At 50.3% G+C, this 22,603-nt stretch overlaps 1 protein-coding gene across 1 annotated transcript in view; it reads right to left on the bottom strand.

The window, feature by feature from the left end:
* Positions 1–13,803, bottom strand: part of BANF2 (BANF family member 2) — a 38,600-nt gene extending 24,797 nt beyond the window's left edge. The window contains exon 1 of the mRNA XM_058563274.1: positions 13,668–13,803. The gene's annotated coding sequence lies outside the window, so the exon portion shown is untranslated. The remainder of the gene's footprint in view (positions 1–13,667) is intronic.
* Between the last annotated feature and the right edge of the window lie 8,800 nt (positions 13,804–22,603).

Raw genomic sequence — 22,603 nt, 5'->3', positions numbered from 1 at the left:
ACCTCTGCTGTCAAGTTTCAACTCTTAGGAAATCTTCATCTTGGGTAAGTGATTCTCATCTTCAACCTTGGTTGAGGCTTCCTGGGGACTGTTCTGACTTTCCTCAGGAAACACATCCACAAGCGGGAAACCATCACTCTTGCCTCTACTTCCATCTTCTCATTCAGTGGCCAGCACCTTGCCTTAAATCCATGCTGGGATTTTCATCTCAGAAGCACCTGCTGGTGAAGGCTTGACTTCCAGTGCAAGCAAACCTGGCTGAAAATGCCAGGGTGTATCCCCAGTCTCTCCCCTCCAGGTAGCTTTGAGTGCTGATGGCAGATGCCCACCTAAGTCACACTTGCCACTGGCTCTGCTCTGAGGTGTCAGGGACACACACCCCACCCTGCTCACAACATCTACTTCTCTGTCTGGCCTTTGGATAGAGTCTTCTTGAAGAGACCAGAGAGACACATATGCCACTCCTCCTCTTATACAGAGGAAGGCTCAAAAAAGCCCTTTGAACCTCTCTGGGCTCTGAGCCATCGCCGTCTGCTCATGAATGCCGCTTCTCTCTTAGTGGCAGTGCAGGGGCAGGAAGGAGCCAAGCCGGGGGGTTGGCTGGACCCCGTTGTGCTGGACCTTAGCTTTGTCCCTTACTAGCTGGGAACCTGGACCTGATCCCACCTCTCCATTCCTGCCACCACTTAAGGAGTCCTTACTATGGATGGGCTAGGTGCGTTATTTCACAGCCGTCATCTTATTCAATCCTCATAACAAAGCTACAAGGCAGGAACTCATTTTAGCCCCATTTAACAGATGAAGAAACTGAGGTTTAGAGAGTTTAATAACACATCCAAGATTGTGTACTTGGCCAGGAGAAGAGCTTAGCTCCTTCACGTTTGGCTAACACTTGTGAGTTTTGCCAGCTGACTGATGGCCCCTTTCTCTTTATAAACGTGGGTCATTGAGTGGTTTGGAAGGAGCGCATGTGAAGTGCCCAGACCAGAGAAGTCCTCACAAACAACGAGGTACAACTGGCATCTCCGTCAGCACAACACGGCCCTGACGCACGACCTCGGCAGGTTGAAGGCACAAGCTTGGCTCGAGGCGCGGCGTTTCCCCTCCGGCCCCCCCACCGCCCGGCACTCTTGGTGCCTCTGGCTGTCGCTGACTCCTTCACGTCTGGCTGAGCTTCGAGTCCTTCAGCCTCAGAATGCCGTCATCTGGCTGCTGGGACGGCTGCGCTTTCCTGAGCTCAGACCCACTCGGCTTTCTGCACTTTCAGTAGTTCCCTGCAGGTCTGCAGCGGGGGGCCATGTCTGGGGGACCGTGGCCCCTCAAGGAGGCCGTGCCCTGGGATCCTGAGAGCCGTGTGCAGCGGTGTCTGTGAGAAAGGACAACACACACCTCCAGCGGGAAGGGAAACGACCAGTGTTGGGGGACAGGGCCTCCCTGAGGTGATGCTTCCATGCAGCCTCACACGTGTCACCGTCACAGCAGCTGGAGGTAAGCTCGGTGCTAAGTTGTTGTATGACCTTGCCCAAGTCACTTTTCCTTTCTCGGCCTCAGTTGCTTCATCTATAAGATGGGTGGAGTTAGGTTAATAATTTCCCAAAGTGTGCTCAACAGAACAATAGCCTCTAATCTTCCCCCTACTCTTGGCAATTCACTGTACACTCCAGCTATTCAAGGCCCTGACAAGTCCTGCACAGTGACAGAACTGCTGACTTGGCCTAACCCATTGTCTCCTAACCTTCCTGGACCTCACAGCCTTTTAAGTAAGGTCAGTTAACATCCCTCGGGCCAGTGTTCTGTGGAACGGGCCTTGGCTAATTTTCAAGTCTCTTCTGGTGCTAAAGTACTCTGTGCAGGGGGTCAGGAGGCCTGGTTAGCTGTGGAGTTGATAAGGCCTCTGCCCTCTGCTTCCCCAGCTATCACAGGACATCTGTTCTCGTGGCCAACTTTGGTAGTTTCTTGGCTTCCCAACAGCTCTCTTTCCTTCCAGTTTTCCAGGGAGAGTCACCTTTCCTGCTCTCATTCCACGTGGCTCGGGTGGGGCTGGCCTCACCACCTGGCTCCAGGGGCGTACACATACCTCTGCCTGGCCCAGGAGTTAACATATCCTCCTGGCCACAGTGATGGGTTCATTGTGGGCATGGACCCCAGCGGGGCCAACCAGAGAGAACTCTGCCACTCTTGCTGGAAAGACCAGGAAAGAAATGGTGCCTCTATCCTGCTGTGGCAGCAAAGCAAGGGGTCCTCTCTTCCTCCACTTGGGGAGATACCAGGAGAAGGCAGAGCTGAAGATGGTGACAAATAGCTTCTTGACAACATCACTGAGGGCCTGGATCCAGCCATTCCTGAAGCCAGAGCATGTCCTACCAATCCTTCTCCTTTAAACTATTTTGAGTTTGGTTCTAATCCTGTAACTGAAAGAGCCCCAACCCACCACTTTTACAAGGGGCATGACGAGCATCAAAGGTTAAATTAGAGGAGGAAGCGGCTGTAGAGCTTGGTGCAGCAATGTGTGGGAAGCACTCGGGAGGCGGAGTGGGAGGGCTCTCCACAGCGTGGTGTGGGCACAAGCCTGGGTGCCAGGGAGAAGGGACTGATCGCACGGACCCCAGCAAGAGTGGGCAATGCTTAGCCCAGTGGAGTGATGCACCAATGGCGGTACCTGGGGCACTGGGAGGCCAAACCTAAACATAGGGCCGGCCCCGACAGCGTGCGCCCTAACACAGCCTTGCTACTCCCGGGTGGCCAAGGACCCGCAGTCTTGGCACCTCCGGGGAGCTTGCTGGGAATCTCAGCCACACCCCAGACCTCCTGGATCAGGACCTGCATTTTAATAAGCCCCTAGGTAGTCTCGATGCACATTCCAGCTTGAGAAGCACCACGACAGGGTCACTTGTAGCAACTGTGGTCCTGCGCGAAGGTGGCCACCATCCACTCCTTCCTCCCTCTATGTGCTGCTGCCCTGCCCATCGAGGATGGACAATTCCCCTCCCCTTTGATCTGGGCTCACCCTGTGACTTGCTTGGACCAACAGAATGTGGTGCAAGTGGCTGCCAGTGCTGCGCCCAGTGCTCAGGAGGCCCGGCAGCTCTGCTCCCTCTCTCTGCTGTCATATAAAAAGTCCGGCAACCCTGAGACCTTCAAGCTAACCACACAGAGATGCCACTCGGAGGACCTGCGAGTTCCGGAAGGGTGAGGGAGGCCTTCTTGGGCCACCTAGTCCAGCCCAGCCCCCAGCTGAATGCAGCTGAGTAAGTGACCCCACTGATGTCGCGTGGAGCTGAGCCCCACCCAAATTTCTGACCCACAGAACCGGAGGAAATAATTAATTACTGCTGTTTTAAGCCACTAAGTTTTGGGGTTATTTTGTTACATAGCAAAAGATTACTGAGGCAGTGACTGTCTTTCCTCTTCACTACAGGAGGAGGCTGAGGAACAGCCCCCAGAACTTCTGTAGGGTGCTCACTCACTCTAGACACTGCTGAGCGCTTTCCACCTGACAGGCGCTGTTCCGGGTGCTCTTCCAGGCCCGGAGTGGAGTGGTGACGAGGATAGACAGTGCCCCTGCTCTTGTGGAACTACAGTTCTTGTCCAAGGAGACGGCCATAGGCAGGAAAACACAACCACAAAGCAAGGGACCTGAAGGTTTGTGTTGAATTCCTATGTTGAGACCCTGACCTCCAGCACGATGGTACTAGGAGGTCATTGGGAGGTGATCAGGTCATGAGGTGACTAGGGTGGAGCCCTTGTGAGTGGGATTGGTGCCCTTATAAAAGGGACTCGAGTGAGCTCGCCCTCTCTCTCTTTCTACCCCGTGAGGATCAAGGAGACAATGGCCGTCTGCAACTCGACAGCAGATCCTCCCCAGAACCGGCCCATGCTGGGCCCTGATCTCAGACTGCCGGCCTCCAGAACCATGAGAGTTCAATTTCTGTTGTTTATCAGCCACCCAGTGGATGGCACTTTGTTATAGCAGCCTGAACTAAAATGCACGATAATTTCAGAGAGACGAGAAGCAATTCGGAGTGGGGATGGGGACAAGATTAGACAATAGGGATGGTCTCTCCCAGAAGACACACTCGATCTGAGGCCTGATGTGGAAGAGGGGCAGACCATGAAATGACCAGAGGACAAGGGGACACCAGCAGAGGGAACAGCAAGTGCAAAAATGCAGAGGAGAGGGCCGGCCTGGTGGCGTAAGCGGTTAAGTGTGCGCGCTCTGCTGCGGTGGCCCGGGGTTCGCCGGTTCAGATCCCCGGCACGCACTGACACACAGCTTGTCAAGCCGTGCTGTGGCGGTGTCCCATAGAAAGTGGAGGAAGATGGGCACGGATGTTAGCCCAGGGCCAGTCTTCCCCAGCAAAAAAGAGGAGGATTGGCAGATGTTAGCACAGGGCTGATCTCCTCACAAAAAAAAAAAAAAAAAAAAAATGCAGAGGAGGGAACACGCTTGGCTTGTCCGAGGCCCAGGTGGCAGGTCTGAATGCTGAGGGAGCTGGAGAGCTGGGGGAGGGGGTGAGGTCAAGAGGGCAGCTGCGCCATCCAGTTCAGCAGCCACTAGCCACACAGGTCATTTTACATTAAAATTAAATAAATTTGAAAATCCAGTTCCTCGGTCCCGCTAGCCACATTTCAGTGCCCAATAGCTACTGTATGGGACAGCGCCAATGAGAACACTTCCGTCCACCCAGAAAGTTCTATGGGCCAGCGCTGGCTAGAGAACAAATCAGAAGTCAACCCGGGTTCAAGGTCAGACCGTGCGCTCTTGGGCTTGGTACTCATTAAATACCCCGAGGTTCCAGTTCTCCCCAGGAGTAAATGAGGCTCTTCCAGCCCAACGGTGGGTCCAAATTATCCACAGTGAGAAAGATGCCAAGTCCACGAACAGCTGAACTGGGGTCCTACCCAGAGAACACGTTCAAGACCTCATCCATGGCGACTGGCAGCAAAGAGGCCTGTTTAACTGACTTCTCTGCAACCTCATTTTAGCTGCCAATTTGGGGCTCCCTGATGTGAAAAAAGAACAGAGCGTGGCTACTATTTCAGGGCAACACGCAGAAGGGAAATTGCTGCAATTAGCTGAAGCTGATTTCGATTAGCATATTTTCTTCCTTGGCGCAGAACATCTGCTGGTGTGCAAACAGTCGCTCTGTCTTGTTCGTCAGAGACGCACGGGTGGCGAAGCAGGCAGGCCCACGGGAGCCCAACGGAGCGAGGACGAAGGCGAGGAGGGCTGAGGTAGCCCCTGAGGAGCTGGGCAAGGCCCCGGCAGTTTGTCTTAGGAGGAACACGGAGGAAAATGCTTCCGCGCTCCAGTGGGCAGGCAGCTGGCGGAGATGCGTATGCTCCTTGGAGTTACCCAGACCTTCGTTGTCATTTGGTGTTTGTGACGTCTTCACAAGTTTCCTCCCCTCTGGGGAGTTACCCACCTGTCCTCCCCTGAGGAATGGGGACGATGACACCCACCTGATGGGTTAGGGACAGATTACCTGAAATAATCTCTGTGAACACACCGGGCATACAGTAGGTGCTCAGTAAATGTTGGCCGAATCATCATCTTGATAGGAAAGAGTCTTAGGAGATGAAGAGAGGTGAGCTAAGGGATGCTTGATTAGCATCAGGCTGGTTCCCAGCCTGTTGCTATCACTCCTTTCAACAAATATTCATTCTGTGAGTTAGCTCTGTGGCCCTGGACCACCCCCTCAACCAGCCTGGCCTTCTGTTTCCTCCTTGGGGGCCCAGCAGGTCAGCGGAGCTGATTGCGATGGTTCCTTCTAGCTCTCCCCTCCTAACAAAGTTCGCAGCCACTCCGGCAGGCCTGACCCATTTGGGTTCAAACGTGGAAGACTAACAAGGTATTGAGACCCAGACCCCACAAACTGGGAGTTGGAACAGCCTTTAAAGATCTTTTGGTCCAGCTCCCTCCTGATCACAGGGATCCTGGTCCTGCTGATGGGGCACCGGCTTGCCTGGGCGCTTCGAAAGGCGCAAGCTCACTGCCTCACAAACAGCCCATTCTATTTTCAGAGCGCTCTGATGCTGGGGACGCTTGTCTGTATGTGGAGTGTCTAAATTCTAGGTTAATGTCCCTCTTAAAACGTGGCAGCCAGCACAGAACACGGTTCTCAGTTTCTGTATCTATAAAATGAGCATGAGTACCTATTTCACCTTCCTGGTGGGAGGAACTAAGAGCAATAACACACACAGTGGGTCTGACACATAGTAGGTGCTTCATAAGTGTGTGTTCCCTCCCTCCTCTCCAAAGGAAGGCTGATGCTAGCGGAGGACCGTGGGCTCCTCTAGCTCTGGCCGATAGACTGTCCTTCCCTTCAGTGGGGCCTGGGATGGAGCAGGCTCGGCAGACCACTACATCTTGGACTCCGATGTGGGAAGTAGAGGTTGGCAGTCAGCCATCACAATAAGACAAAGAAGGGATGGCAAAGCCACAGGGTAAAAGATTTCTCCGACCACCCGCCTTGCTTTCTGCCTTACACACTCAGGTAACGCCAGGAGCCTGCTCAAAATCATGGGCCCCAGAAAAACCACCCCTGGGTGAGGTGTGCCATGGCTGCGCAGACCTGTTTGCTCTCACAGATGGTGAACGGCCCATCTGGATGCACGGAGCAGGTGGACCGACAGGCTGTGGGAGCGCGTGATGGTGGGGGAGGCTGGCTCTGCCTTCTGGTGCCCCTGCACTGGTCCCCACTGTTGGCTGTAGAAGGCCTTGGGCCTCAGACCACCCTTAACCAACTGCTGCGACCCAGCTGGGAAGAGCCAGTGTCCTCTCAGAGAGACGGCTTTCGGCCCTGCCCCGTCCCCACCACTTGCTTCTCTTCCAGCGTCCTAACTCATCTACCCACTTCCCATCACGGTCGCAAATGTCTCTCACTGTCCCAAAGGGAAGGAAGAGATCTGATATGCTGGGGGGTCATGGGGAGTTGGATTTTAAATCAGCCAAAGAGAGAAGGCAAAGTGTACAGGGAGGAAGGGCCACAGGGGAGGTAGTTTCGGCATCCCTCACACGGCCACGAGGCCACGCCTGCTCACACTGCTAGAGCGGCATCATTGGGCCGACGCCTGCCCACGTCCTTGGCGGGGACTTGGAGTGATGCTTCAGTAGATTTGCCATCTGCGAGCCTGGCCTCCCCGCCCTGGAGCCTCTATCAAGCACATAGTTGGCCTTTGCCCAGGGAGCTGGGACAGGTGGCAAACCAGGCCTTGGAGGTGATGAGAATATCAGTTCCTGGAGACAGTAACCCAAAAGGAAGAGGTCAGAAGAGGGGTGCCTGCATCACGTGAGCCAGCTTCCCCAGGAAGGGCTCTGGCTTGTCCTGGCACACTCCTGGCCGCCAGACTGGGTGATGCTGTTGTGAGCATGAGACCCCAAAGTGCTGGGCCATTGGCTGCATTGCTTCCCATGGTTCTCGGGAAGTCCGATACTCACCCCGAGTGCCTGGGAGGTCAGCGCTTGTCTCGGCTGCTGTGGCCCTGTTGGTGAGGGCCAGCCCTGGGAGGTTAACCTTATATCCTGGGCCCTGGGTCCAGCCAGTCCCAAGATCCTAAATGGGCTACATTGTGATGTCACACCACTGGGCTGGCCCCCACAAGGACTGCTGTCACTGGTGTTAGGGGACAGGGAGCCCCTCCTGAAGGAGTGAACACGTCTGGGTGCTGATCCTGGCTGGCACTGCTGGAGCGGCAATGAGGGGTGTCTGCCCTGCTAGGGACCGTCAGCCTGGGAGACAGCTTAGGAAACACCCCAAGGCTGTGCTCCTCCCGGCATGGCCCAGGTCAGTGCAATTAAACCTAGCTCATCTCGTATAGTTTCCCACACAATTGACTTAAGGGGCTACCCTCAACCCTCAATTATTCCCTTTGCACATTTTCCATGATTGATTTAAAAGTCCAGGGTAGACCTCTGACTTTTCCCCTACTGCCCACCTGGTGTGTTCAGAGGGCAAGCAAAAGAATTTAAATATTAGCTCAGGAAAACAAACAGGAATGTAAAGCTCCCCCCCTCCACCCCCGCCTCTGGAGTCAGATCCAGCACGGCTGTGTTTGAGGTTACCTTGTGTAGTATATACACCTTCGCTGCTGTCCTCTGCAGGTAATTAGGTACAACTGGTATTTAATAAGCCCAAAGAGAAAAGAAAAACCCACACAAGGGGCCAAAGTCTAGAAGGTTTGTAGAGGTTCCATTTCCTTTCTCCTCTAGTGCTTGAGGTGGGGAGTGGAAGCATTCTAACCACAGAGCAATGGCCTTGCCTTGGAGACTGTTCTAAATTTGCGAGTCTAAAACAGTGCTTCTCCAACTTTAGGGTACCTTCGCATCCCCTGGAGGGCTTGTTAAAATACACATTGCTGGTGGGGCCGGCCTGGTGGTGTAGTGGTTAAGTTTGCGCGCTCCGCTTCGGCGGCCCGGGGTTCTCAGGTTCAGATCCTGGGCATGGACCTACACACCACTCATCAGGCCATGCTGTGGCTGCATACCACATACAAAATAGGGGAAGATGCGCACGGATGTTAGCTCAGCAACAATCTTCCTCAAGCCAGAAAAGGAGGATTGGCAACAGATGTTAGCTCAGGGCCAATCTTCCTCACCAAAAAAAAAAAAAGCAGATTGCTGGGCCTCAGAGTTCCTGATTTAGTAGGTCTAGGGTAAGACCCAACAATTTGCATTTTTAACAAGTTCCCAGGTGCCACGCCCGGTCCAGAGACTACACTTTGAGAACCAATGCTCAAAAATGTAAGGGGCGCTGGTCTCCTGGGTTTGATCCTAAAATAGCGCTGCTGGCTAACGGCAGTATTCAGGGATTGCTGGAGAACAAACAGGAGCTATAGCTTTGGGTCCAAAGCTAGCTGAGCCCTCTGGGGTCAAGCAGTCTGCTTTATGGAGGATCTGTGTGTTGCCAGTACTGAGCAGTGTTGGGGAGGCACAGTGGACGTTGTCTGTGCCCTGCCCATAGGCTATTGGCTTTACCAATTCAGTGCACAAAGGTAGCCTGGCTTCCAGCTGCCAGCATCTGTGACTCTGTGCTTGGGGGCTTTTTCCAGCTGCTGGAGCCCACCCTGCCTGTAGGCAGTGCAGAGGCAAGGCCAGGAATTGAAGTCTCCCCAGGAACATCCTCAATCAAGACTGTGAGTGGTTGGTGATAAATACCCCAGCTCCCTCCTGCCCAAGTGTGGTAATGTGGAGGCGTGCTCCGTACCATCTCCCAGAGGCCCTCACAGGACTGAGCCTCCTTGCCCACAGTGGTAAATGGCTTGAAAAGACACTCTATCTCGCTGCCCTCCCTCTCCTGGCTCATGTCCTCACTCCGCTACTGGATTTTCCTGGGATCACCCCCTAAATAAATGACTTGCGCTTGAATTCTCATTTCAGAGTCTGCTTCTGGGGGATCCCTACCCAAGACCTCACGAATAAGGAATGGTTCTTGGCCTTGATGGCTTCACATTTAGGGGGAAAGACATGTAATGTGGCTTAGAGCAATCAGGAATCGCTGCTGAGTGTCGGGTCTTGGGCCAGATGGAGGCGTTCTGCTGGTTGCCCTTTGGAACGTCATCAAGGGCACCTTGAGGAAGTGCGGGAGCTCAGCTGATACTCTCAGGGGGAGGCCAGCGGGGCGAAAGGGCCTGGCAACCTGGCCCAAAGGCCTTTCCTTCCATACAGGGAGGCCTGAATACGGTACCCGCAGGGGACTGATTTGCTATGCAAATTCCTCCTGCTTACCACCTCCTGGGACAATTCCTCCTGAACTAGGAATACGGAGGTGCACCTGGCACCAGAGAAAATACGGCTCTTGTTAGGTTTGGGGGGCTATGGGATGCTTGAGGAGGCACTGACAAGCTTCTCCGCCGGCCTGATAGGATTAATGTGCTTTCCCAGGTGCCCACCCCCCTGCCACGGCTATGCCAGCCTCACGCCTGCACTGTGGCGGCTTAATCCAGCTCCTCCGTCGCCTCTGCAGTGGGCCTCAGTCTCCCGACTCCTCCCACACCCTCCTCCTCCTCCTCAGTCTCCCCAGAGTCCCCCCACAAACATAGAATCCAAATGAAAACACTGTGCATGGCATGAAGAGGCTCGCCGGGTTCCCGCCCCGCTTCAGTCAGGCACGTCCTCTACAGAAATGCGGGAACTGGCAGCGAATGGACCCAGTTACTGCTTGGCGGGGCGCCTTCGCAGGTCATTCTTAGGGTACAGCCCCCAGAGTTCTTTCCCCATGTTTCAACTTGCCGAGAGGAGAACGAAGCCTCTAGGACCGGAGCATTGTGTCAATAACAGTGTTGACCTTTTCAGCTTGACCCAGGACTCACGAAATAATTGGTTATCACGCGGCCATTAGCTCAGCCTCTAGAGAAAAGGATCACATTCCTGAAAGGGGCTCGATTCCCAGACCTCAGCACAGAGCGAAGAGATGAAAAGGGGGCTTAGCTGTTGTGCCTTTGAAGACCAGCGGTCTCAAGGTTCACCTCGTGTTTTTCACTCCCAAAGCCACAAAAATGCCTTTGATCCTATCATTTTATTTTTGTGATTAATATAAAGGAAATAACCTAAAATATGGTGGGGAAATATATACACTCACACACTAATCTCAGTGTTATTTAGAAATGTGGGAAATTGGAAATAATTTAAATGTCTAATAGAGGAATGATTAAATCATAGAGAATTCCCTTTTAGAATATTAGGATATAATGGTCATGAAGACTATGGGGTAACAGAGAAGAATGGTAACATTAAATGTACATTTGAAAAGCAGAGAATACAGAGAATTACAACTATGAAAACGCTTGCCTGTGAAAAACTGCTCAACATCACTAGTGGTCAGAGGAATGCAAATTAAAACCGCCACACACTCCTGAGAACAGCTAAACCAGAAAGAGCAGCCGCACTAAGTGTCGGCAAGGACGAGGAGTAAATGAACTGCACGTTGTAAAACGGCACAACCGCTCAGGAAAACCGTTGGGTCGTTTTCTGTAAAATTAAACATACAGATCTACTCTACGACCCAGTAATTCCACTCCCCAGTATTTGCCCACGGGAAATGAAAACATCCTGTACAAGGATGTCCACGGCTGCTTTATTCATGACATCCCCAAGCCTGAAACAACCCGAGTGTCCGTCACAGGTGAACAAATAGACAAATTCTTGTACATTCTGTTTTTTTTTATGTGTGTGAGGAAGATCAGCCCTGAGCTAACATCCATGCCAATCCTCCTCTTTTTGCTGAGGAAGACTGGCCCTGGGCTAACATCTATGCCCATCTTCCTCCACTTTATATGGGACGCCACCACAGCATGGCCTGACAAGCAGTGTGTCGGTGCGCGCCCGGGATCCGAACCCAGGCCGCCAGCATCGGAGCGCACGCACTTAACCGCTACACCACAGGGCTGGCCCCTTCTTGTACATTCTTATAACGGAATATTAACCAGCAAGGAACAGAAACACACTATTGGTACATACACGATAACACAATAAACCTGAAAAACATACTGAGCGACAGAGGCCAGACACAAAGGCGTACACACTTGATTCCATTTATACGAAGATCTGGAACAGACAAAACTAGTCTAAGCTGCAGGTGTGAGTTCAGGGATGGCCTGGAGGAGGGGGCCGGGGAAATGGGCCAAAGGGCACAGAGGAACTCTGTGGTGTAAAGGAAATGTTCCAGATCTTTATCACAGTGGTGGTCACTCAGGAGTACATGTTTGTCAAAACTCGTCTACCTACACACTTAAAATGTGTGAATTTTAAAGCATGTGAGGGCCAGCCGCGTTGCTTAGCGGTTAAGTGTGCGCGCTCCGCTGCTGGCGGCCCGGGTTCGGATCCTGGGCGCGCACCGATGCACCGCTTCTCCAGCCATGCTGAGGCCACGTCCCACATACAGCAACTAGAAGGATGTGCAGCTATGACATACAACTATCTACTGGGGCTTTGGGGGAAAAAATAAATAAAATTATTAAAGCATGTGAATTATACCTCAAAAGAGGTGAGAATATGTGTGTGTATGTGTATACACGATGTATAATTCATATACACACATTCACATGCACGCACACACTCCCACTTAGTGCTTGCCTAGGGGGAAAAACCTAGAAGGAAATACACTAAGATGCGAAAAGTGGTTGTGCTTCATGAAGGAAACTATAGATGATTTTTTTTCTCTTGTTAGATTTGCCAAAATTTTACCTGTATGGTTCTATTTTTTATATGATAGAATAATAAATGTTCATTTTTTAAAAAATCACAAGCTGCTGGAAGCAAGTGCTTATGGTGGTCTACAACACACGAGGTTTTTAGTGCATGTTTGTGTGATTAAGTCCTATAGACTTTTTTCCTGTACATCCACCAAACTAAATCTTCAAGCCAGGCTCAAATCTCATGGCCTCTACTAAGTTATCCATAATGTCCTTGCTGGAAACAAATAGTGTCTTATATCGGCCACCATCTTTTCATATATTGTTTCTCTTTAACCACATCATGTGCTTACCAAGAGCCAGAATAATATCTTTATTCTTTGTATTCCCAACATCTCCTAGAACATATAAAGCACAGAAATTTGGAGAAAATAGACCCAAGCTGCCACAGGGTCACTGTGTACAGTGGCACAGGCTGTGCACTGCACAAACTCCAAGCAATGATACAAATGGCACCCCCTGCGGCATGGATAGCACCCTCTGGAGTTGTGCAAACAGAATCCTTGGTCAGAGTTCCTGTCCCACCACCTCCTAGTTTTGTGACCTTGAGGAAGTTACCTCCTGAGCTTGTTTCCTTCTCTATATAATAGGGCTATTGGATGATAGAATTGAGATAGTTTATGTTCAAAGCCCTCTGCAAACTGTAACACACTCTACAACGTTAGATGTGATGTTGCTTACAACACATGCTCATTACCACTACTTCCTCACCAGCTTTCACGCAGTTCCCTGGAATTGTCAAACATGTTCCCACCTCAGGACCTTTGCACATGCTGTTCCCTCTGCCTCGACTTTCATGTCCCCATCTTCCTTCAGGTGATTCAGATTTCAGTCGTAATGTCACTTGAGGCCTTACCTAAGCATCCTAAAATAGCTTCCTCCCCGCTATCATTTTCTATCTCATCACTTTGTTTTATTAGTACCTGAAATTATTTTGTTTGTTTGTTTAATGCTGATCGCCCACCTCCCATCCCAAACCCACTTGTGTAGAGGGTCTATGTCTGTTCTGTTCACCGCTGGATCTCCAGCCCCCGGAGCACAGTAGGTGCTCAAAAGTCACTGACTGACTGTGTGAACAAATACTTACGGATCACTAGATGACACGTTGTATTTATTCAGTTCAGTCTGCCAACTGTTTTCAAAAAACGAGAGACTGTGAGGCAAACTGAGCTGGTTCCCACCTCTGCTGAGAGTGGGAACCCACCCCAGTGGCTGAAGGAATCTGCCCAAGAGTGCCCGTGAACACAGGGCTGAACACTTGCCACCGACCCTGCGCCGGGTGAGGCTCCCAGTCAGCCGCTGTGTCATGAGGACACGGGAAACAAGGAGGGCATTGTGCTGCCCGCAGAGACGGACGGCTCCGAAAGTACCTCCTCCGACGGGACACACTTCTCCTCACCCGGTGCTTGTTCCTGTCTCCTCTCCCTCCTTCTTTTCCCCACCGTGAGCAAGGAAGCCAGGCCTGTCAGCCTCACCTTTGTTCCTCGTAGCCCTCAACGCGAGGCTTTAAAGTTCTGGTGCCGGCGTAAGCCCTGCCAACGCCGCAGTGCAATTTTCTAATCCACGCCAAAGATGCAGCTCATTAATTTTTGTGCCTGAAAGAAGGAAAACACTTCTTTAGGAACTGGTGTGTTTGGCATTCTGCCGAAGGAGGGCGAGGCGTCCCTCCAAGAAGATTATCTAGGTTTGTAGGTGGGTCATTCAGGAGAAAACCAGCACGCTGCAAAGTGCTCCCAGGCCTGCGGGGCCCCTGGGCGTGGCCCACGTGGATAGCTGCCTGCTCCCTGGACTGCGGGCCCGGCGGGGCTTTGGGAAATTTGAGCAGAGGCAGGAATACTGTCTCACTCCCCCTAAAGTGCCCATCCAGCACATTTCCAGAAAGTTCTTCTGCTGTCTCTTCCTTCCTCTTCTGAAATGTGCATGATTCCTAGAGGGGTCACACCCGAGGCCCTGCTTTTCAAACTGGAAAACAGGCGAGCCATCCCAGCGCCCGGACCTGACACCACCAGGTAAATACTCATTTTTTTACACATCGGCAAATAATTTAACACTTTATTTTATATTAGAACAAACAATGCGTTTTATAAATAGGCAATAATGTAGAGGGAGAAAGTAAAAAATGTCACGTCAGGCCGTTAGGACTTCAAGTGACTTTACGTTTTTCTTGATACCTTTTCCTATATTATCTGCATTAGGTATTCATATATATTACTCTGATGTCAGAAAAATAACAATAAAATGATTTCCATTTTTAGAAAAGCTGCCTTCATGAATATATTTTGGAGGAGAATGCAAAAATCACATGGATCTTTAATATAAACTTTAACACCTTGCTGATACAGCAGGTTTAGAGGCCGGAGTCCCCAGTCCTCAGGATCTACCCTCTCTCTCCCCTGCTGTTAGAGGCAGTTTGGTAAAAATGTTTAAGAGGCATTGGTGGTAAGTCAGTAAAACTTTAGTGTGAATTAGTCTGAGTTCATCTCCCTCTCTGTCTCTCTCTCACACACACACACCCCCGACAGATGGCACCTAAACCCTGTGAGAGTCTGTGGACTCACCACGAAATGACACTGGAAGAAGAAATGAGAGCTGCCAAAAGTAAACTGACTGACCGAATTCTGCCCAGGCCTGGATTTTTCCGGCCCGGTGACCATCAGCATCTGAAGCAGAGTGTTGATGGAGCCAAAGCTCAGTTCTCCTCCCTCCAAATCTAATTTTTCTGCAGCACACATCCAGATCGGAGGCTGGACGGTTGTGCCGAGCCAAGACAGTCTGCCTCACCTACTGGCTGGGGTGGGGCCTGCCAGGCCAAAGGCAGAGGCTGAACTCCACTGCCCCACAGGCCGTTTCTGGATTGCATTATACTCTCTTTTTTGCTTTTGGTTTAAAGACCTTCTTCAAAACTCTCACTAATGATTTTTTTTTTTAAAGCTGATTAACAGAGTTTGAGAAGAGCCACTCGACGACGAAGTGGTTGGGGAGAAGACGTGGTGGAAAGGTTCCAGGGGCTGCAGTGTTTCAGTCTGGAGGGAAGAACCCAGAGGACGGAGAGAACAATGATCTTCAGCGCCAGGCGCTTCCTCGTCGACTGACGCGCTCCACGAGCACCGAGCACATACCCAGCATCAAGCGGGGGCCTTAGCTCTGCCCTACAGCCAAGAAGAGCATTTTTGAAGAAATAAGTACACAGTGAGGTTGGAGTGATTTAAGATAGACATAAGAAAGGACTTCCCAGAGCTAAAAGCGGCTCACCGCAGAACTGGAAATCACGGAATTCAGAAGGAAAAAAGGACGACTCAGGCTTTTTATAAGCTTTTATCATCGTTGAAGAATCACAATTCCTGTACACAGAACTTCCCAGTGCACTCTGGTGCCCAGTTGTGTTGGGGTGGCCTCTAAAGGGAGCTGACGGTGGGGAAAAAATGGATTCAGAGGTTTTGTGGAGGAAGTAGTTCTGTGGGCTCTTCAAGGGCAGAGAGAAACCAAGTTTGATCCTACTTTGCACCCCCACCAACAAGTGGGGGCCTGGCAAACTTAGCGCCTCATTCCAGAATGAATGACCAAAGGCAGCCCTTAAAAGGTGGAGTGTGTGGGGACGACTCAAGAGTGGGGAGAGTGCGCTGTGCGCAAAGGCACAGGGTGGGCACAGATGGGAATGGGCAGAGTCTGGTGAAGTAGGGGGGTGCCCGGCTATGGGGTTCCACAAAAGTCAGGCAGAGAATGGACATTTGATGTAGTGGGGGGCAAGGCAAGACGAAGCAGCGGTTCTGAAAGGTTAAGTTTACTAAAAGTGAGCAGGATGGATTGGAAAGAGAAAGAGGAAAAAAAAGAAGACAGTTGGGTCTTTCACAGTTCCTGTAAACCATTTCCCTCTGTTTACTTTGGAGCACTAACCACAAGCTGAATGTTAGTCTAATGAATTATTAATTGCCTTCCCCCATCTCTACTCGACTACAAGCTCATTGAGCATAAGGTCCTATTTGTCTTGTTCTCTGTTGAATTCTTAGCACCTAGCACACAGCCATCCTCCATAAATATTTATTGAATGAATGAATAAAGTAAACCAGGAATGGGGGACAAAGTCTGGAGTCCTGAGTTCTTCATCGCTGGTAATCTTAGAGAAGATCCAAGATGTCTAACTAGCTGGGCTAGGTAAGGATGCTTCCTGCTCAAGGATGGAAAGATGAGCCCGGTTGTGTATTCTAACTCAATGGCCTTCAGATTTTGTCCCAAGATGTCCAGTGTGTGGCATCTAGCCACACCAGGCTGACCTCAGGGCTTTCTCATGACTGGTACTTCCCATCTGAGACAGAGAGGTAGGGGTATGAGTCTGGAATTCCTAGGACAGTATAGATGGACAGTATATCTGGATGGTGTCTTCAGTTCAATTAAAACATTTTTGACAGCTTACCAAGTACTCACTGTTATCCAAGGAGTAGGCTGAATGGGAGATGCATGGAGGCCTGGAGGAAGGAGGAACGTTTCATTAACTTGTGTAGGGTCTGTTATACCTGCTCATTTCCCCATTGATGTTTCTGTGGGGGAAGCAAAGGGATGTATCACAGAAAGATGCCATTTTTGGAGTCTGCAAGGTTTATTTCTTGAGCAAGCTACTGCACTTCCAATTGTCAGCTGCCTAACCTAAACTGAGGACAGCAATAATAATACTTTCCTCTCATGGTTATAGGAAGGATCATTTGCAAAGCACTTGAGAGACAGGAAGGTGCCAGACAAATATCATTCATCTACTTTTTTCCCTTGTTTTCTCTGGGGACTCACTTATAGCCAGCCACTGGGTCAATTGTCATTTTTGCAATAGCTCCTATCTCCAAGCTCACTTCCAAATTTACCCACACAACAAACCAAACCTTCTTACCCAAGTTATGTTACTACCACTAGCAACCATAAAAACTGGTAATTGGGTTAATGTTTACCACGTATTTTCTTTGAGTAAGTTTTATTTTTCTTTTGACAGTTACTATAGTCTATCTACAGAGATTTTTCTTTGAGTGTATAACATTACTGTAGTTTCGAGTAACACTGCTGCAGAATTTAAATTGTCTGGGATGGCTTGGGTTCTCTGCTCTAGATTTTGCAAAAGTAGATGATAAATGTGCTGACTGTGGAGTGCAAGGATCTGCATTCTGTTTTAAAACTTTTAAACTCTAAATTTGTGTTTAAAGGAGCTCAAAGTGCCCTACATTCATTAATTCGTTTGTTTATTCATTCAAGAAATATTTATGAGTTTTGGACCAACACTGTTGGTGCCCTGTTCACAACCCCTCTGCCATTCCGGTGCACATCAACAGCCTCTGATTGCCAACACCAGCGACCTCCTTCCTCGGGGCTTTCTCTGGGGGTGCGGGCTGGAAATGCCAGGAGCAGCCCTCACCCCGTGACGGATAGGGAGTTGGTGAATAAGTATTCCAGCTTCCTTGCTTCCCAGTTTGGGTAACTCAGGCATAGGCCACACTGTCTCCCAGAGGTTCTCAATGGGATTATGCTTCAGCTGCCCAGAACGGAAACTTGCTGACGATGCGCTATTCACTGGCTGCCTTCCCTTCCCTGTCTCACTTCTCCACTCTCTTCCTGGTGATTCCCGGGATCACCTTCCAAATAAGCTGCTTTCACTCCAATCTTTTTCTCAAGGTCTTCTTCCGTGGAGACACCACCTAAGGTGAGTTTTTACCAGAATCAAGGCATTGCGCCACGCGTTCAGTTAACATGATGATGCATCAGATAGAGCCACTGACCTAATGAGGCCACATTCAGACAGGGAGTGACATGTGTGCAGAAATGTCAACATAAACATGTACAGTACTTCATTTTTCCAACATTTGCAAATCCTGTTGGGTCTCCCTCTCTCTCCCTCTCTCTCTCTCACACACACACACACACACACACACTCCACTCCAGTCCAGATGATTACTATATTCAGCAGTGTGGAGGAGCCAGCTGGCTCACAAGACCTGATTGTTACATTTTTAGGAATTTTTCGAGCAATTTGTTAAACACAGCCATTATTAAAAATTTAATTATATAAACTTACAATGAAATAGATTACATGAAAAACAAAGGTAATACATACTCAAAATCACTACTTCTTAATTGCTTTGCTACATTTTACTGTTATCATGCCCTTGAGATTACGTATGTCTGTTGTATCTATGTGGTATCTAATGGTATGCTACTGCAAATTTATTTCCACCTTTGTGTTCAGTGACTCAGTAGCTTGAAATTGGCTATGATGAGAGTCTTTATACCACAGAAATTGGCAAATGCTACAAATTAGGAATACACCTCTGCCCCCCACCTCAGATAGCCAATTGTTAAATATTTACCACCACAACATCAAGCATATCTTGCCTGGAATCTTGCAAAGCCTGCTAACTGGCCCCAGATCCTCCATTACTCCATCCTAACTATCCCACACACCACTGCTACAGTGATCTTTCAAAACGCAGATCTGATTGCATTACTCTCTCGCTTACATCTCCCCGCCCCCAGTGGCTTCCCAATGCATCCTAAGACCCTCCTTCTACATCTCGTACCTTTCTGCCTCAGGATCCCAAGCCTTTTTCTCCCTTCCTCCTAGAGCCCCAGCTACACAGCCTTCCTTCTGTTCCCTGAACTGGCTGCTAAGCTCCTCCCCGCCCCGGGATTTTTCCATTAATTTTTTTCTTCTTTCCAAGACAAGATCAGCTTCTTCTCATCGTTTAAGTATCAACTCAACGATCACCTCCCCAGAGAGGCTTTCTCTAACCACCTTCTTTACATCCACTGCACTCCCCATCCCACATCTCTGTCCCTCTCCATCACATGAGCCTGTCCTCTTTCCACTGTAGCCCTTTGCATCATTTTAATTCATTTTGCTTATTTATTGGTTGACATGTCTACTGTCTGTCTCCCCACAGAATATGAGCTCCATGAAAGGAACCGCTTTGCCTTGTTCACAGCTGTCTCCCCAGCACAATGACTGACACGTGGTAGGTACTGAGTTGGGTTCATCTGTTGGATGAATGGATGAACGTTGCTTCTACCTTCTCCCCTCCCTTTCTTTTCTCAGTCATCCACAATTTGGTGGCCACCTTATCACCCACCACCTCCTCTAAAACTGGTCCCCCAAGATCCCAGGTGACTCCCTCCAGTCTTTAACTTGCTGGTTTTCCAGGCTGCATTCAAGGTGCATTGAATTGAATTGAACCATTCCTCATTTCTTGAAACTCTCCTCCTCCATGAACCCAGCCTCTCCTATTTACCTTTTCCATCTCTCTTTCTTGGACTCAGAGGCAGAGTACACCAATGGTGCCATTTCTTCACCCCTGCCAGTGTGTCCCCTCCCCTCAAATCTGAGCTTGTCCACGTGACAGACAAGCTCCCCACACTTTAGCCTATGGAATGAGGTGGCAGCAACACAGTTGTAAGCCTTCAAGAGACCTTGTGTATGAATTTCTGCTTGTTTTCTTTTGCTTCAACCATCACCAAGAAAAGTGACTACCCCTCTAGCTTGCTAACCCCAGGAGAAGGGAGTGAGCCCAGTGGAGCACAGCTTCTAAGATTCTCCAGTCAAGCTCAGACTAGAGGTGAACCCCAGCCCACCCAAAGACCCGTGCGTGAGCCAGCCAAGATCAGCCAAGCCACAGCTTACTCACAGATGTGTGAGCTCTAATAAGAAGTTGTAATTGTTTTATACCACCGAGTTTTGGAGTGGTTTGTTACGCAGCAAAAGCTGATGGATACAGACTCTTTAGTGGGTTTTCCTTTTTCTGTCCAGGACTCAAGCAATGGCTTTCTCTTATCCCCATCTGCATGCAGCTTCCAGCTCTAAATGCTGGGTATGATCATCTCTGTCCTTAAGGTTTGAACCTCCACTCAGGTGCTTAGGTTTCCAAACTGTATCAGCCACACAGCCTCAACCCCTGAGCTGCGGACCCACAGAAACAATCTCTCCACCTAGACTGGACTTCCCTCAGCTCTTCGAATTCACCATGTCCAAACAACACACAACATCCTCCCCAATTCCTTCTGCCACCTGTTCATTCTCCTGTGTGTCCCGCCCAGCAGTGACACCACCACGCTCCCTGTCACTCAAGCCAGGAGCAGGGGTTCACAGGTGGCTCCTCCCTTCCCCGACACCCCATGGCCACCAAGCTGCACTTACTTCACCTCCTAAACATGTCTCATAAAGGACCCTTGCACCTCCCACTCCTGTCACTGCCCCATTCAAGCCCTTGTCACCTGAACTATTGCAATGGCCTCCCAAGCCAGTGGGGGGTCCTCAACGCAGCTGAGCATCACAATCACCCAAAAGAGAGTGCCAAGGGAGTAACCTTGGCTGTCCTGGACACAAACCCTTCCGGGAGTCGCCACCACCGAGGGTTAGGCTCCCCCCACCACACACACACACACACACACACGTACAGCACACTTTCCGGGGTTTGGCACCCAATGCAGTGGCTATGCTCATGGACCCTGGGGCCAAACGCTCCTCCTCTGACTAGCTCTGCGCCATTGGGCAGGCTACTCAACCTCTCTGTGCCTTAGTTTCCTCATCTTTAAAACAGAGATAATAACTGTACCTCCCTTATCAGGTTGTTCTGAGGGTTAAATAATTTTACCTAGTCACAGGGCATCTCAAACAGCACCTGGCACGTGATAAGACCTAAAAATGTTATACATTGTTACAGCGGCCTTTAGTTTTTCAGATGGCATTTTATTCTGCTTGTCATTTATCATCCTTTCATTGTTGTTAATAAAGGAAAACCTCTTTTTACACTGTAAGATATAACATATTCTTATCTTTCTGCCTTCTCTTTTAAAATAATATTTGCAATTTAGTAACAGAAAGGAAGACACTACCATGAGTTAATGGACCATACTAGGTAATTATTCTTGTATGTTTAGCTTTTCCTAATAAGAATGCTCTATTTGTTTTTAATACACAACTAAAACCCAATACGTCCTTTTTTTGAGTCAGGTTGATTGAAGCGTAATTTGCTTACAAACCAAATCCACCCATTTCAAGAGTGTATAATTTGATGAGTTTTACCAGAGTCGTGGAACCACCACTATCACCACCATATGGAACATTTACATCACCCCAAAACACTTCCCTCGTGCCCGTTATGATCACCTTTTGAGACTCATCTCTTCCCACCCTCGCCTTCACCCTTCAGGCTTTGGCAAACACAACCACTTGCAGCTGCCCCTCAGGCATCAAGCTACCTGAGATCACCAGGCCTCTGCCTAGGCTGCTCTCTTGCCAGGTGTGCCCTTCACCCACTTTCTGGCCTGGCTAACTCCCACTTCTCTTTCGAGCTTCTGCTGTCACCCCCTCTGCTCTCCCCAGTCTGGTTCATGCCCCTGCCCGTGGGCTCCCACACCACTTCAAGCTTCTCTCTCTGACCACACTGCCCATTTGTGTTGAAATGACCTGTTTACACGTGCCAGCCTCTCACTGGACTGTCACCCAGGGGGATGGCAGGGACCGGATTCCCAGGCTCTAGCCTGGTGCCTGGCCCTGAGCAGACAGTACCTGGAGGCTGGACTGTGCCAGGTGGGATCTCTCTCCTGCCGTGGAAGGCTGTGTGACTTGGCAGATACAGGCCTGGGGTAGACGTAGCAGGACCAGGGGCTCTGAGCCTGGGGGAAGCCCCTTGCTCCCCCCACAGGCACCCGCTGTCCATCTAGTCCTGGGGTGGTTCTGGTTTTTCCTAGACACATCTTGGGAGAGCACAAGGCTGAAACGTGCTGATGAGGCTGAGCAGGGCCAAGGATGGGTTCCACAGGCACAGCTGTGGTTGTGAGAGTCGGGCCAGGACAGGGGGTGGGGTGGGGGGATTGGAGGGGTGGGGGCTACCTCCTCGTGGAGGTTGGACAAGGGGCAGGGAGGGAGGAAAGGCAAAGGCTCAGGCCGGGCCACTCTTCCATGCTGAAACGTATGTTGTGTTGAGGCCAAACCAAACATTAAACTATGGGAGGGAACAGACAGAGAGCCCCTTTTTTGTAAACACCCCTCACTCTTAAGGACTTTGTAATCCTGTAATTTATTTAACAATATTTATGCAACATCTATTTCCTGAGCCTATACTCTGTGCAGGTGCTGTGTCAGGCACAGGGTCACAGTTACGTAGGCTACACTATCGTGGCCCCCAGAACCCCTAGACACTCACCCTCTGGCTTCTTACGGCAAGCAGCTGCTTCTCTCTGCTGGAAGGCTCTCCCTGCCTGGTGGGGTGTGGGGGGAGTGAAAGTCCTCCCAGAAGAAGCATCAACCAGCAAGGACCGGGAGGAGGTGGGTAAATAATCTGCCCTCCCCCCTCGGGTGGGCCGTCTCCAGGGAGTGCTCCACAGGGTCCCAGCATGCCCGGCGGCACTGAGCCCCGGCTGCCCACACTAGTCACTTGCTTGA

This window comes from Diceros bicornis, chromosome 19 (genome assembly GCF_020826845.1).
Source record: "Diceros bicornis minor isolate mBicDic1 chromosome 19, mDicBic1.mat.cur, whole genome shotgun sequence".
Lineage (NCBI taxonomy): Eukaryota > Metazoa > Chordata > Mammalia > Perissodactyla > Rhinocerotidae > Diceros > Diceros bicornis.
The sequence above is the reverse complement of the archived record's forward strand: the minus strand, read 5'-3'. Positions and strand labels throughout refer to the sequence as shown.